General features: G+C 45.8%; 1 long non-coding RNA gene across 2 annotated transcripts in view; it reads left to right on the forward strand.

Moving 5' to 3' along the window:
* The first annotated feature begins 658 nt into the window (after nt 1–658).
* Nucleotides 659–13,758, forward strand: part of LOC115293265 — a 13,633-nt gene continuing 533 nt past the window's right edge. Inside the window, exons 1-2 of one of the 2 annotated variants that reach the window (XR_003909457.1) lie at nt 659–812; nt 5,415–5,557. This is a non-coding gene — a long non-coding RNA (uncharacterized LOC115293265). The remainder of the gene's footprint in view (nt 813–5,414; nt 5,558–13,758) is intronic. The other variant, XR_003909456.1, reaches the window with a different exon arrangement.

The following is a 13,758-nucleotide window of genomic DNA, read 5'->3' on the forward strand; positions in this document are numbered from 1 at the left end:
AGAAAAAGATGTGGTCTCCTTACCTGTAAGGGACTAAATTGTGTCCCCCACCTCTAGATTTATATGGTGAAGCCTTAGCACCCAAGGTGACTGTATTTGGAGCCAGGACCTTTAAGGACATTGGTAAAGTTAAATGAAGTCATAAAGGTGGGGCCCTAATCCCATGTGGCCATGTCCTTATAAGCAGGGAAAGAGACTGGTATCCTTATAACCAGGGACAGAGACACATGGAGGGAAGGCTAGGTCAGGAGGCAGCCACCTGCAAGCCAAGGAGAGAGCCTGGGAAGTAAACAACCCCGGCAATACCTTCCGAACACATCCCATTGTGTGTAGCAGGGTATCTGGCCCCCCTACTATAGTGTGGCCCCATCTAAGCCTCAGACCAGTCTGACGCTCACTGGCCCTTTTGCTTCGAGTATTCTTCCAGAGTATTCTGCTCAGAGAAGACTCCTTTCACCTTCCTAAGACCTCAGTGCAAATGTTACCTGCAGAGCCTGACCCTGACCTCATCTGAAGTAGCCTGGCCCATACCCTGGGATGGAAGCATGCTCTCTATCATAGTTTTCCAATTTTCAAAACTCACAACACTTATCAGAATCTGAGATCACTTGTGTAGGTAGTTATTTTTGTTTCTTTTCTGTCGCCCTATTTAGAATCTGCACACTGGATTCTCCTGCCTCTAGAACAGTCCCTGTAACAGAGAAGGCGCTCAGAGAATGATTGCTGAACAGGTGCATGAGGGAACGAACGCACAGGTGAATGAGTGGCTCCCCTCTGAGGATCTGGTGAGGGCCGCATTCATGGGAGTCAGGGTAGGTGTGATGGGGACGCTGTGGGATGAAGCACCCTTCTGATCTCCATACCCTTTAGCTAAAAGATCAGGTGCTGGCTTCCTTCATCCTTAGTAGATGCAGAGACATTATAAATGACATGAAAACGGCACAAAAATGGACTTTAGCAGAGGCTTTTGGTCAAATTCCAAGGAAATAAACATTTTATTTAAGGATGAGCGAAATAACTAAGGTAGATTGGGAAAAGACAAAAAAAACCCAGTAAGATAGATAGATAGATAGATGACAGATAGAGAGAAAGATGATAGATGGATAGATAGATGATAGAGAGATAGATGGTAGATAGATGATAGAGAGAGAGAGAGATGATAGCTAGATAAAAGAGGTGTGGGCCAAGAGGCTAAGTCATGTGGTACATGTATCTTGGAAGTCTTTTTATGAGACGTCTGCCAGGTATCTAGACCTGTAGGTCCTATCGGAAACCACTGTGGTAGATTGGCCTTGATTCTGTATGTTCCCTGTGTCCACACCCTCTGCATGTGACTGTCAAGTCTCCTACTCAAGGGAGAGGTCTTCCCTCACCCCTGTGACATTGGGCTTGGCCATGTCATACATACCCTGGCCATGGATTGTTAGTAGAAGTGACACAATCGGGATTTTGAAGTATATTTGCCCCTTGGGGCATGTTCTCTTCTGTCTCTGCCACTACCCTGAGAAGAACATGCCCAGGTTAGCTTGTTGGTCCCAAGAGGATGATGGACAGTTGGAACAGAGTCACAGGAGCCAGGTAGAGGCTACATTAACTGATCTCCAGCCTAGCCACAGGCACTTGGCACAAAATAAATAATTATTGTTTTAAGCCGCTGAGTTTGGGAATGGCTTTTCACACAGTAGAACCTGAATGACATGGCCACTTGGTCTGTACCCCTTGGGGCACACAACCCAAGGCACCCATTTTGAACCTATGACCTAGTCCATTTCACCCTTTTTTCAGCCTTCCTGGCTCTGACCTGGTGCTTGCCTGCTGGTAGCAAGTGTGTCTGCTTGTAACCATTGCTTATTTTCACCTCTCCAGGCCCACTCTCTGGCTGCCCGCCTGAACCATGACACCGTTTTCTCCTTGGCATTCTGGTGTTGCTGATGCAGGGAAACACCCACCCAGTCCAGCCAGGACCCTGGGTTGGAGCTCTGGGGGACAGAACTGCCAGCCCTTTTCCTTACTGACATGAAACACAAATAGAAGCCAGCACTTGAACCTACTTGGCAACTGGGCTGTCACATGGGGGGCTGTCTGACATGCCATTAACATAGCCCGGGAGAGTGACCATCAAAGCCTCTTTTTTTTTTTAAATATAATGTATTGTCAAGTTAGCTAACATACAATGTATACAGTGCACTCTTGGCTTTGGGAGTAGATTCCCATCATTCATCGCTTACATACAATACCCAGTGTTCATCCCAGTAGGTGCCCATCACCCATTTTCTCTCTCCCCCCCCTCCCCCATCAAACCTTCAGTTTGTTCTCTGTATTTAAGAGTCTTTTATGGGTTTGCCTCCCTCTCTCTCTGTTTGAAACTATTTTTCCCCTTCCCTTCCCCCACGGTCTTCTGCTAAGTTTCTCAAGTTCCACATATGAGTGGAATATATGATATTTCTGTCTTTCTCTGCCTGACTTATTTCACTTTGCATAATACCCTACAGTTCTATCTGCATTTTTGCAAATGGCAGGACTTCATTATTTCTCATTGCCAGGTAGTACTCCATTGTATGTAAAAACACATCTTCTCCATCCATTCACTAAGTTGATGGACATTTGGGATCTTTCCATGATTTGGTTATTGTAGAAAATGCTACTGTGAACATTGGGGTAGATGTGCCCCCTATGCATCAACACTCCTATATCTCTTGGGTAAATTCCTAGCAGTGCTATTGCTGGGTCATAGGGGAGTTCTATTGTTAATTTTTTGAGGACTCTCCACACTGTTTTCCAGAGTGGCTGCACCAATTTGCATTCCCACCAAGAGTGCAAGAGGGTGCCCATTTCTTCACATCCTCACCAGCATCTAGTCTCCTGATTTGTTCACTTTAGCCACTCTGACCAGTGTGAGGTGGTATCTCAATTTAAAACCTCCTTTGGGACTGGACCAACCTAATAAGGGTCAGAACTTCAATTTTCATAGAAACATTTATGAAGGTAAACAGGCCAGAAGACCTGACTTATTTTTTTCTAGGCATTTAAGCTCCTCACAGCCTGCCAACTAAGCTCTCCACCCCTTAGGCACTCAAAGTTCTCAGCATTTTCCCATCTCCATAATGTTTTGTGACCTCTGGAGCCCTCTGACAATGTCTGAGAAGCACGATTGGTGCATTTGCATGTATCCTAGTGCATCCAGGCTGGGTCATGATCTGAAGGAAAGCGACTTAACAGACTGACCAAGATCATGGGTTTGGAGCCAGGCTGACCCAGGTTCAAGGCCAGCCTGTGCTTCTCTCTGGGTGTAGACAGACCATTGTCCTATACAAAGCACAGTGATTTAAACTCTGTCACATGCAAACAAGGACGATGCCACTTCCCAGGATTAAAAGAGACAATGCCTAACAGAGTAAGAACCTAATAGATGTTGATGAAAAATGACATTGACAAAGGGCTCTTTATATGCCAGGAATGGTACTAAATGATTTAAACATGTTAACTCTTTGAACCTTCCCAATGACGTATTAAATAGGTACAATTGTCAGCGTCCTTGACAGATGAGGAAATGGAGGCATAGAATGTTTAAGTAGCATTTCCAAAGTCACAACCAAGCTTTGAAACCAGGCAATGTGACTCCAGAGGTCCACGATGCTACTCTGTCTTTTACTGCTTGCTGCCAACATGGCCAATGACATTATTGTCCCTGGGCCTTGAGAGGAGGTCTTTCTCTGTAGTTGCTCATAACCCTTAGTGTAGCACCTTGCGTATGATGAGAGTGGAAGAAGTCACACCTTTTGAGCTCCTACTATGCATCGGGCCCCTTTCAGGTGTTATCAAATCCAGCTAGGCAGGGATTATTATCTCCACTTTTAGATGGTGGAAAATGAGACTCAGAGAGGGGAAGTGGCCTTTCAAGGTTATACAACATACAATTTTCAGAACCAGGCTTTGATTCCAAACCTACTGCTATATGACTCCAAAGGCCATGCTCTTTGCAGCACTCTCAGTAGGAAAATAAATGTGGTTTTGCTGTCTTTTCATACCAGGGTGAGGGTGGACCATTCACTTCCACCCTGGGGTGTTTCTGGGAGTGTGTAGAATAAAGGGACATGGGTTGGAAGTATTAGGATCTTGATTCTACTCTTGCTCCCTCTGGGAAATAGCTGTGTGGCCTTAGGCAAGTCTCTTCTCCTCTTTGAGGTTTTGATCCTCATCTCTAGGATGAGAGAATTATAATTTATTCTTGAGAGGGCTACTTTAAATGTCCTCTTGCCTTCTCCAGGTGCTTTTAAAGAACAGGTGTGTTTTAGGAAACATCTTTTCAAGAAGGAGGCTCTGAATCACATTCACTGGAGAAGTATACTTTCCTCATGTGAAAGTAGACTCTGTTTTGTTCTGAAGAGACTTGTCAGATGTACTCTACCTGGGACATTCGGAGAGAACCTGATAATAATCACAGAAGATGCCGAAAGTGGACTGTAGAGGCTTCTCTGTTCTCCCACTAAAAGCCTGGGTGGGACAAGCCCTCCACAAACACCCCTATGAAGTCAGGTGTAGCAAATGTGCATGAGTCCAGGAGACACTGAAGGCCTAGTTTTCTCTGTTGTGAAGAGTTTCCCTAGGGAAAAGGGTGGAAATGTTGGACAAGAGGCAGTGTATCAGTGAGGATAGGCTGTGTTATGCTGCAGTTACAAATCAAATGTAAAATCTCTATAGCTTAATACCATACAAGTATATTTTGCCCTGGTCTGATTCAGGGCAAGCCATTGTCTTCCAGATGGGGACACAGGCGCACCTGTCCCATGTCTCAGCCATTCCGTGGCCCCAAAACCTCCCTGACATCACTCAGCCAGCAGATGGGGTTAGGATGATAGACTTAAGAAACAAGAAAGCATATGTGAGAGGCACCTGCGGATGGTGGCCCTGCACCTGTCTTGCATGGCACAAGAGAACAGGCTGTAGGCCCCCTTCCATGGACAGGGATAGGAGCTTAGGTAAGCTTTCCATAAGATAATTTATCAAAACCTCAAAAGTCATTGAACTCACCCAAAAGCCAAAATTTTGCAAAGCTTCCTTTCCCTTACTCTCAGAGATGAGTTTGCCATTACCTGGCTTGTGCCCCTGAGTAGGTCCCGTCACCTCCTAAGCCCCCGTTTCCCTATTTGTCATATGACCATCATAGCCCCTCCCAGATGGATTTTTGTGAGGCTCTCAAAGACAATGAATGTGGAAGGGCTCAAGAGGTTGCCAAGCAGGCCAAGTATGTGAAGCATGATTAGCATACCTACAATGTGTTCTTCCGGTTCAGCATGGGCTCGGTTTCCATTATCACAGCAGCAAGCCTTGTCAGATTAAAAAAAAAAAACCCATTGGACTTCCCTTGGCTCATTCCAACACATTTTGTTTAAAATCTTTTTTACTTTTTTCAGGAGATAGAGGCAGGTGGCACGCTGTGTAAACCGTGAAAAAAAAATATGAAAATATCTGCAAGTCTTGTGCAGTCTCCAAATATTTCAACATAAATATTTGCTGGAGGTTGGTCCAACTTTCCAGTCCAAGAGAAGGACAGAAGGTGAGCCTTGAGCTATGTGGGAGCAAATCTCCTAGAAATCTGTTTCTTGGTGGAAGACCTGAAAGGTCTCAATTTAAAGCCAGACCTTCCCTCTGTGCAGCCAAAGGATGCCATTATTGAGTTGGGTGTCTTTTCCCAGTTAGTCAGTACAGCCATTCCCCCATGCCTGTGCATACACTGTTCTCTACCAGGACTGCCCTTTCCCACCCTGTTTACTTGGGGAGCCCTTATTTATTCTCTGAGAAACATAAGACTAAAAGGTCTTATCTGATCCATCCCCAGAATTTTCTACTCATTCCCCTCTGCTCTTATCATCCCCACCATCACCACCATCACCATCATTGCCATCACCATCATCCCCACCATCACCACCATCATCATCATTGCATTGTTACTCTCACTGTCATTATCACCGTCATCACCATCACCACCATCACCACCATCACCATCATCACCACCATCGCCACTGTTACCACCATCACCATCACTATCACCATCATCACCACCATCACCACCATCACCACCATCACCACCATCACCATCACCCCCAACATCACCACCATCACCACCATCACCATCATCACCACCATCGCCACTGTTACCACCATCACCATCACTATCACCATCATCACCACCATCACCACCATCACCACCATCACCACTGTCACCACCATCACAATCACCATCACCATCATCACCGTCACCATCATCCCCAACATCATCACTATCATCATCACCACCATCATCATCATTGCATTGTTATCCTCCCCACCACCACCATCATCGTCACCATCACCATCGTCACCATCACCAGCATTACTGAGCTTCATATTGCCCAGGTGCTGCTTAAATACTTCACACTTAGCGCTTACAGCAGTCCTATAAGGAAACCATAAGATGAGGTGATAGACCAGATCACTTGGCTATTTGGGGAGAGGTGGCTAAGAAGGACTTCAGGACAGTGTCTCTGAAGAATGCATTCTCAATCATCACCTGATAGCGACCTTCTTACCCCCAGCTGCACCCTCCACAACTGGGGCTGTTCCTCATTTGCATCTGCATTTCCAGCCTCTGCCATAGGACTACCACAGAGTAGATATACAGCAAATTTATCTGAATGAATGAGTGATATGAATTCTTTATCTGAGTGAATGAATGAATGTGAGCTCCCCTAATGCAGCTCTGAATAAAAGTCTCAGCATATAGAAGTGGTTTCCTGAGTATTAAAAGAATAATAACAGTATATGAATTAACTAGGATTCCCTAAATGTGGGTCCCTAGTGCTTTCTTCCCATAGCTCATCTGGTCCACTATTGCAGACCTGGGCCTATGTAAGCATCTTTCAGGCCATCCCTCCCCAACACTACCTGCTGGACTCCACAGAAGGGAGTCCAGGCTTAGCAGTACCTCTAGGGCATCCAAATTGCCTCTCTCCCTCCCAGCCATGGTGTTACCTAACAGTCTGGGACCTGGTGCATCTGAAGTGATCCCAGGAAAACTCCCTCACTCCCCATCATGCTATCATTTCCAGGGCCTAGCTCCAGTCACTATCACCAGTTCCTCCTGAGTGTCTGATCTATAAGTCACTGCCAATGACTGAGAGCCATCTAAGTGCCATACTTTATGCTCAGTGCTTTCCATGTTTCTAGTCATTCTTAAACACTGTGCAGCCAGGGTGCTTCTCCCCATTTTATAGTTGAGAAAACTAAGGCTCGGAGAGGTGATATGACTCGTCTAACCTCACACATTTGCTGAGAGGAAGAATCAAGCCTCTGACATAGACTTTTCTAGTTCCAAAACTCAGATCTTACTGATAGCATACAGTCTCTCCTTCCTAACCGCAGGCTGTTGTCTGAGACTTTGGTACCCAGCTAACTCTTGCCAGTTTCTGGGGGTTATTACTACTCCAGGAGCACCAGTCCCCAGACAGACTCCCATCACGTATAGACGCATCACTGGGTGATGCCCCTGCCACCTGGCCAGCCTTGATGGCAGCTCACAGTCAATGCTGGTCCAGCCACTACTGCTAGACTCTAAGTTGAATGGGCACTGGGTACTGCTTTTCAGCACAATGTGCTGTGCTCTGGAGCCTAGGATCTCCTTCACCCATCCATGTCTGCTGTCCCCAGAGCCAGGCCTGGAAGCCACCCTAGCTCCCCCCTTCTGCCATCTCCAGCCAGCCAGAGCAGTTTCAAACTGTGCAACAAAGACAAGCCCTTTTGGAGTTTGCCCTCCACCCCTCACAGCAGCAGCCAGAGGAATCCCTGGCCAGAAACAGCCCCTCCAAGCAAATTGCAAGAAGGTCTTTTGCAATTTATATCTCAAGCTCTGCTGAAGAAAATGGGAATGGATGGACTCACTGAGCAGAAAATGCCAGAAGGCATTCCAGAGCCCAGAATCCCAAATGCAGGCCTTCTACAAGGGGACTGAACAGACAGGCAATGCTAGGAGGAAATTTTTGCCCCATGTCAGGCTACACAGGCTCAATGGGTTATTTATAAATGCTAGAGTACGTATTTTCAAGGCGGCTATTGAGTGGGAATGAGAATAGAGCAATGGAAGAAGTCATGCAAACATCCTAATCATCAGCATCTACACTAAGCAGCTCTGTGGCCTGCGATCCGCATACAGTAACTTTTTTTTCAGCACCTACTATGTGTCCGGCACAACATAAGGCACTAGGGATACAAAGATGATTGAAACTGAAAGAGAAAAATCTTTATTGCGGCGCTTAGTGGTAGGGGAAGCTGCAAAGAACTTAGTCCCACATTAACAAATGGACATTTGCAGGTTGTAATGATGTGTGAAGCCAGCACAGAAAAGAAAGAGGGTAAGAGATAAACCAATAGTGGAGGCCAGTCCTTGGGGAGGATGGTTAAGAAATCCCTCTCTGAAGATGTTTGAAGGAAGATCTGAAGAATGTGGAGCCTGCTGGGAAGAGTGAGGAGGAACCCCTCGGGCAGAGGGTACGACACAGGCAAAGGCCTAGAGGCGGGAGAAAGCTTGGCATTGACCAAGAAGTGAAAGAAAGTGGCTGGAGGTGATGCTTGGGGTGGGGAGAGTTGTGGGGAGTGGGCATCTGGCCGAGATAAAAGTGGCAACACAGGCAGGATCAGAACATGTGGGCCAGGCACAGTGTGAAAGATTTTAGGTTTTTGTCTTAAGAATAAATTGAAGAGCCTTTAGGCAAAGGAATAACATGCTCCATTTTATATGTTTTTAAAAATTGGTTTAATGTTTATTTATTTTTGGAGAGAGAGAGAGACAGAGCATGAGCAGGGGAGGGGCAGAGAGAGGGAGACACAGAATTCGAAGCAGGTTCCGGGCTCTGAGCTGTCAGCAGAGACCCCGATGCAGGGTTGGAACTCACAAACTTCAAGATTATGACCTGAGCCAAAGTCGGATGCTTAACTGACTAAGCCACCCAGGTGTCCCATTTTTTATGATTTTTAAAAGGTCACCTGGCTGCTGGCAGACTGGAGGAGAATGAGAGTGAAAGCTGGCAGGCTATTTAGGAAGTATAGTAGCAGAGGCGACTGTGGTCACCCAAGAGAGATTTATGGTAGTGGGGCATGAGGAAGGTGGCAGGAAAGATGGAGAGATCTGAGTCAATTTAAGAGAAATTAAGGATGCCCCAAAAATTGGTCTTAGTGATAGATGAGTACTGTGGGCTGAAAACTGGAAAATATCTAAAATGATGAACAACTGAATGAGTTTGGTGCTATTTCCAAGAGTGAGAAGACCCAAGGAAAAGTCAATTGGAGAGAAAGGCCTAGTGGGGGAGGGGCTCCAGAGCTGGGTTTCTGACATAGCGATTGGGAGACATCCTGGTAGCGATGGTGAGTAAGCAAAACAGTAGGAAAGAGGAGTCTACACTCCAGGGCAGAGGTTGGGATTCAAAGTATAACTTTGGGAATTTCATCTTAATATGTTATTTCAATCCTTGGAACTAATGAGAGGAGAACTTAGGACCCACCCCAAGGAGGTCCAACATTTCAAGGTGAGGCAAATTGCTTCTCTTCTCTGAAACCCATAGCTCCCATCTGTGAAGTGGGATGATAATTGTATCTTCCTTAAGGAGGATCACAGAAATGCTTTATCCTTTTTCCATCCCTTAATTGGGCACATCAGTTTAAGGACTTGGATCTGAGAGTTCAACCCTTCCTGTCACTGCCGTGTGATGTGGGGCTATGATAGTTGTGGTTTCCATTTCCACAGCGTGTGGTCCTCATTTCAAGATGTTTTCTTTTCCCACCTCCCAAACACTTCATGGACACATGTGTTATGGAAACTGTACCCTCCTGCTGTCCACCTACCTCCCTGGCTGGTCCTTTGATGTCTCTTGGCTGACTTATCCTCCCATTTCCAGGCCTCCAACATTTATTTGAAATACCACAGGGCACTGTTATGGACCCAACCAGTGGGTCCATGTTCTTTTTAGATCATTTCACCCATCTCTCTACTTCTGGCCAGTCAACATAATTTTCCAAAACTATTGTCTATAACAGGGTCACAAGGGCCCTTTTTCCCTAAAGGGCAGACAGTCTGAGAGCCATATGGTCTCTCTTGTGGCTACTTGACTCTACCATTGTAGTGTAAAAGCAGCCACAGAAAACATATGAATGAAGGTGGCTGTGTGACAATAAAACTTTATTTATAAAACTCAGTGGCAGGTGGGATTTGATGTTCAGATTTGGGTCAGATTGGCTAATCCCTGGTCTATGACAGAAATGTAACCCCAGTCATCGAATTTTTAGGCTTTGAAGATAAGTTTCTGTAACTCAAAAAAATCAAATGCAGGACTTTTCATTCTTCCATGCTGTGCTGTACTGGTGTTTGTTTTCAGCAGATAGCATACAAGACCCTAGTTTAGAAGGGCTCGGCTGTTCTAGCAGGCATTTGGACACATAGGGAGAAATAACTTTTGGGATTATTTCAATGCCTGGGGAAAGGCTTTGTTAGCTTTTAGTAACCAGAGGCCAAGGAACTGAATGTCTTGCAACGTGTAAGACAGTCCCTCGTAACAAAACTCTTCCCTTCCCAAATGCCAATAGAGCCCCACTGAGAAAAACTTCTTAGCCGCTGTCTGCATGGGGGAAAGGTTGGAAGATAATAGGAAATACACTGATCATACAGCCAAATGCAACCTCTCAGAGGAAAAAACTGTGGGTGACTGATGGGTGCCCTCTTTCAGCGGGATCCTCGGGCAGATCTACAGTGACCTGCTAATCTGTCTCTCTTGGGTCTCCAGCAGTTGCCTGGCCCTGGATTGCCCATGAGTTGAGTGCTCAGAGTCCCCAGGGCTTCTAGAGCATTTTTTTTTAGGATGGTGGAGATTGCCTCCTTAACCCTCCCCCCTACTCTGCCAAGTACAGCCCACCCGTCCTTTGCTCTGTCTCCTCGTTTACTCCTCTCAGCTGGGGCGCCTCCCCCTGTGATGTGCAGGAAGTTCACATCAAAGTTCATTAGCTGTGTGGGCTGCAGTGAGAAAACAAATCTCCTCTCGGTTCCAACTCATGTTTTGCTGGAGATTCATTCTGACCACATGATTTCTTAATAAAATTCTGTTTTGTCCCCATCCAAATAAAGTTGTCCAATGTCCCTTGCAAGTTGAGTCAGGACGAAACCCAGAGAGCTCACTGGATCCACACCCCTATGTTTGGGTGGAGTGTCACCTTTATCACATACAGATGTCTACCTGGCCCAAGACTTGTGTGCGATCATCCTGCCAGTAAGGCCTTCCCCAAGATCCTCTCTGGTTCATGGTCTGGGCCAGGCCCAGGATCCTGTGGACAGTTATGATCAACCCCCTCATCCTGAATGTCTTATTGGCTGATGAGGAAGGCCAACAGATAAACAGTTACTCCCAGTGTGACAAATGCAATGCAGAGGAGAAAAAATATTCTGTGGGAGAGCCAGAAGCAAGAGAGTTTGTCCAGCTTGAGGAGAGTCTACAAGCTTTATTGAAAAACAATTTTTTATTGTTGTTATTCCAATGAAACTAGTATCTGCTCATGGTTAGAAAATTTTATAATAAAAAGCAACAAACAGGGGTGCCTGCATGGCTCTATCTGTTAAGGGTCTGATGTCAGCTCAAGTCATGATCTCGCAGTTCATTAATTCAAGCCCTGCATCAGGCTCTGTGCTTGACAGCTCAGAGCCTGGAGCCTGCTTCAGATTCTGTGTCTCCCTCTCTTTTTGACCTTCTCCTGCCCATGCTCTGTCTCTCCCTTTCTCAAAAATAAATAAACATTTAAAAATGTATTAATAAAAAAACACCCAACAAAAGGAAGTAATCATTTTGATTTTGAGATGAATTTTGAACATTAAGTGAAAGTTAGCTGGGAACATTAAGTAAAACTTAGCTGGGAAAAGGTAGTGGGGCAGGGAGAGGGTGTTCTAAGAAGGGGGTACAGTGTGAACAAAGGCAGGGAGGCAAGAACGTTTAGAGAATGAGATTGTTGGTTTGTTGGGCTATATGAGGTGAAGAAGGAAATGGAGGTGCTTTTCGGAAGAGAGGCTGGAGTGGCAGGCAGACCACAGGGATCTTCCAAGCTGTGTTAGGATGGCGAAGGCATCATGTGGACAATGGGGAACCATGGAGGGGCTTAGGGCAGTTGTTTTCAACTGGGGATAATTTTGCCTTGGGGAGCGTTGTACAATGTTTGAAAACATTTTTGGCTGTCCCCATGGTGTGGAGGGAGAGGAGAGGTGCCATGTTGCTAGCTTCTAGTAGACGGGGAGAGACCAGGGTTGCTGCTAACCTTTCTACAATGTAAAGGACAGATTCCTCCACAGCAAAGAATTTTTCTTTCCAAAATGTCAGTGGTGCTAAGGTTGAGAAACGGGTTAGGGCAGTGAGTCACCCAATCAGATCAATTGCTCTTGGTGGCCTCCCCAAATCCAACCAGTAGCCCAGTGGCTCCTACAGAGGAAGAAGGTCTTAGACTTTGACATAGACTTGGAGTTTGTTTCCGTCTCTAATTGTCTAGTTTGCGGAATGGTGCCAAGATTGGGGAGTCTCACAGACTGGGGTTCAAGGTTTAGCTCTTCTTGGTCACAATGGTCACCCAGCACAGGACATTTACCGCCTCCCTGTGGCACAGCATCCTCTGTTTACGAGAGAGCAGAGACATCCATACCATGGAGCGCCCCTGGATAGCATTGCTCTGAAGATAGAAATACACCGCGACCCCCTTTGTTTCTTTTCTTGCTCTAGAAACCAAGGATCTCAGTATCCAACTGAGAATTTAATGACTGGAGGCCCGCATGACTTGAATATCTGTGTATCCCCTTTTCTCCTTACCCTTGAACTCTCACTACAGTTCAGTATGTGGTCTACACAACTTCTATCTTCCCTGTTGGTGATTTTTCAAAATTAACTGTCCTGAGATGTGGTTCACATGAAGCAAAATGCCCATCTTAAGTGTACAGAGGAGTTTGGACAAATCTGTATAACGTGCTACCATCACCATAATCAAGACAGTGGGCATTCCGATCTCCCCAGAAAGTTCTTGTGCACCCTTGAGCCAATCCTCTTCCTCCTCAGCCCCAGGCAGCCCTAATCTGCTCTGAGTCACTAGAGACAGTTTTGTTGAATGGATTCATCCACTGTGTGCCCTTTATGTCTGGTTTCTTACACCAAACCTTGCTGAGATTCACTCATGTGGCCACGTCTATCAGTAGTTCATTCCATTTTATTACCGAGAGTTGTTTCTTTGTGTGGCTGTCTCATGGTTTATTTATCCAGTCACCTGTTGATGAATATCCGGCTTGTTTGGATCTTTTCTTCTGTTGGATATAAAGATGCTATGCACATCTATAGAAAGATGGGCACTCTCCTACACTGCTGGTGGGAATGTAAACTGGTGCAGCTGCTCTGGAAAACAGTGTGGAGGTTCCTCAAAAAACTATCCATAGAACTCCCTTATGACCCAGCAATAGCATTGCTGGGGATTTACCCAAGAGACACAGAAATGCTGATACATAGGAGCACATGTACCCCAATGTTCATAGCAGCAATGTCAACAATAGCCAAAACATGGAAAGAGCCTAAATGTCCATCACCTGATGAGTGGATCAAGAAGATGTGGTATATATACACGATGGAGTACTACATGGCAATGAGAAAGAATGACATATGGCCATTTGTAGGAAAGTGGATGGACCTTGAGGGTGTCATGCTAAGCGAAATAAGTCAG

The sequence above is a fragment of the Suricata suricatta genome, chromosome 6, assembly GCF_006229205.1.
Source record: "Suricata suricatta isolate VVHF042 chromosome 6, meerkat_22Aug2017_6uvM2_HiC, whole genome shotgun sequence".
In the NCBI taxonomy this organism is placed as follows: domain Eukaryota; kingdom Metazoa; phylum Chordata; class Mammalia; order Carnivora; family Herpestidae; genus Suricata; species Suricata suricatta.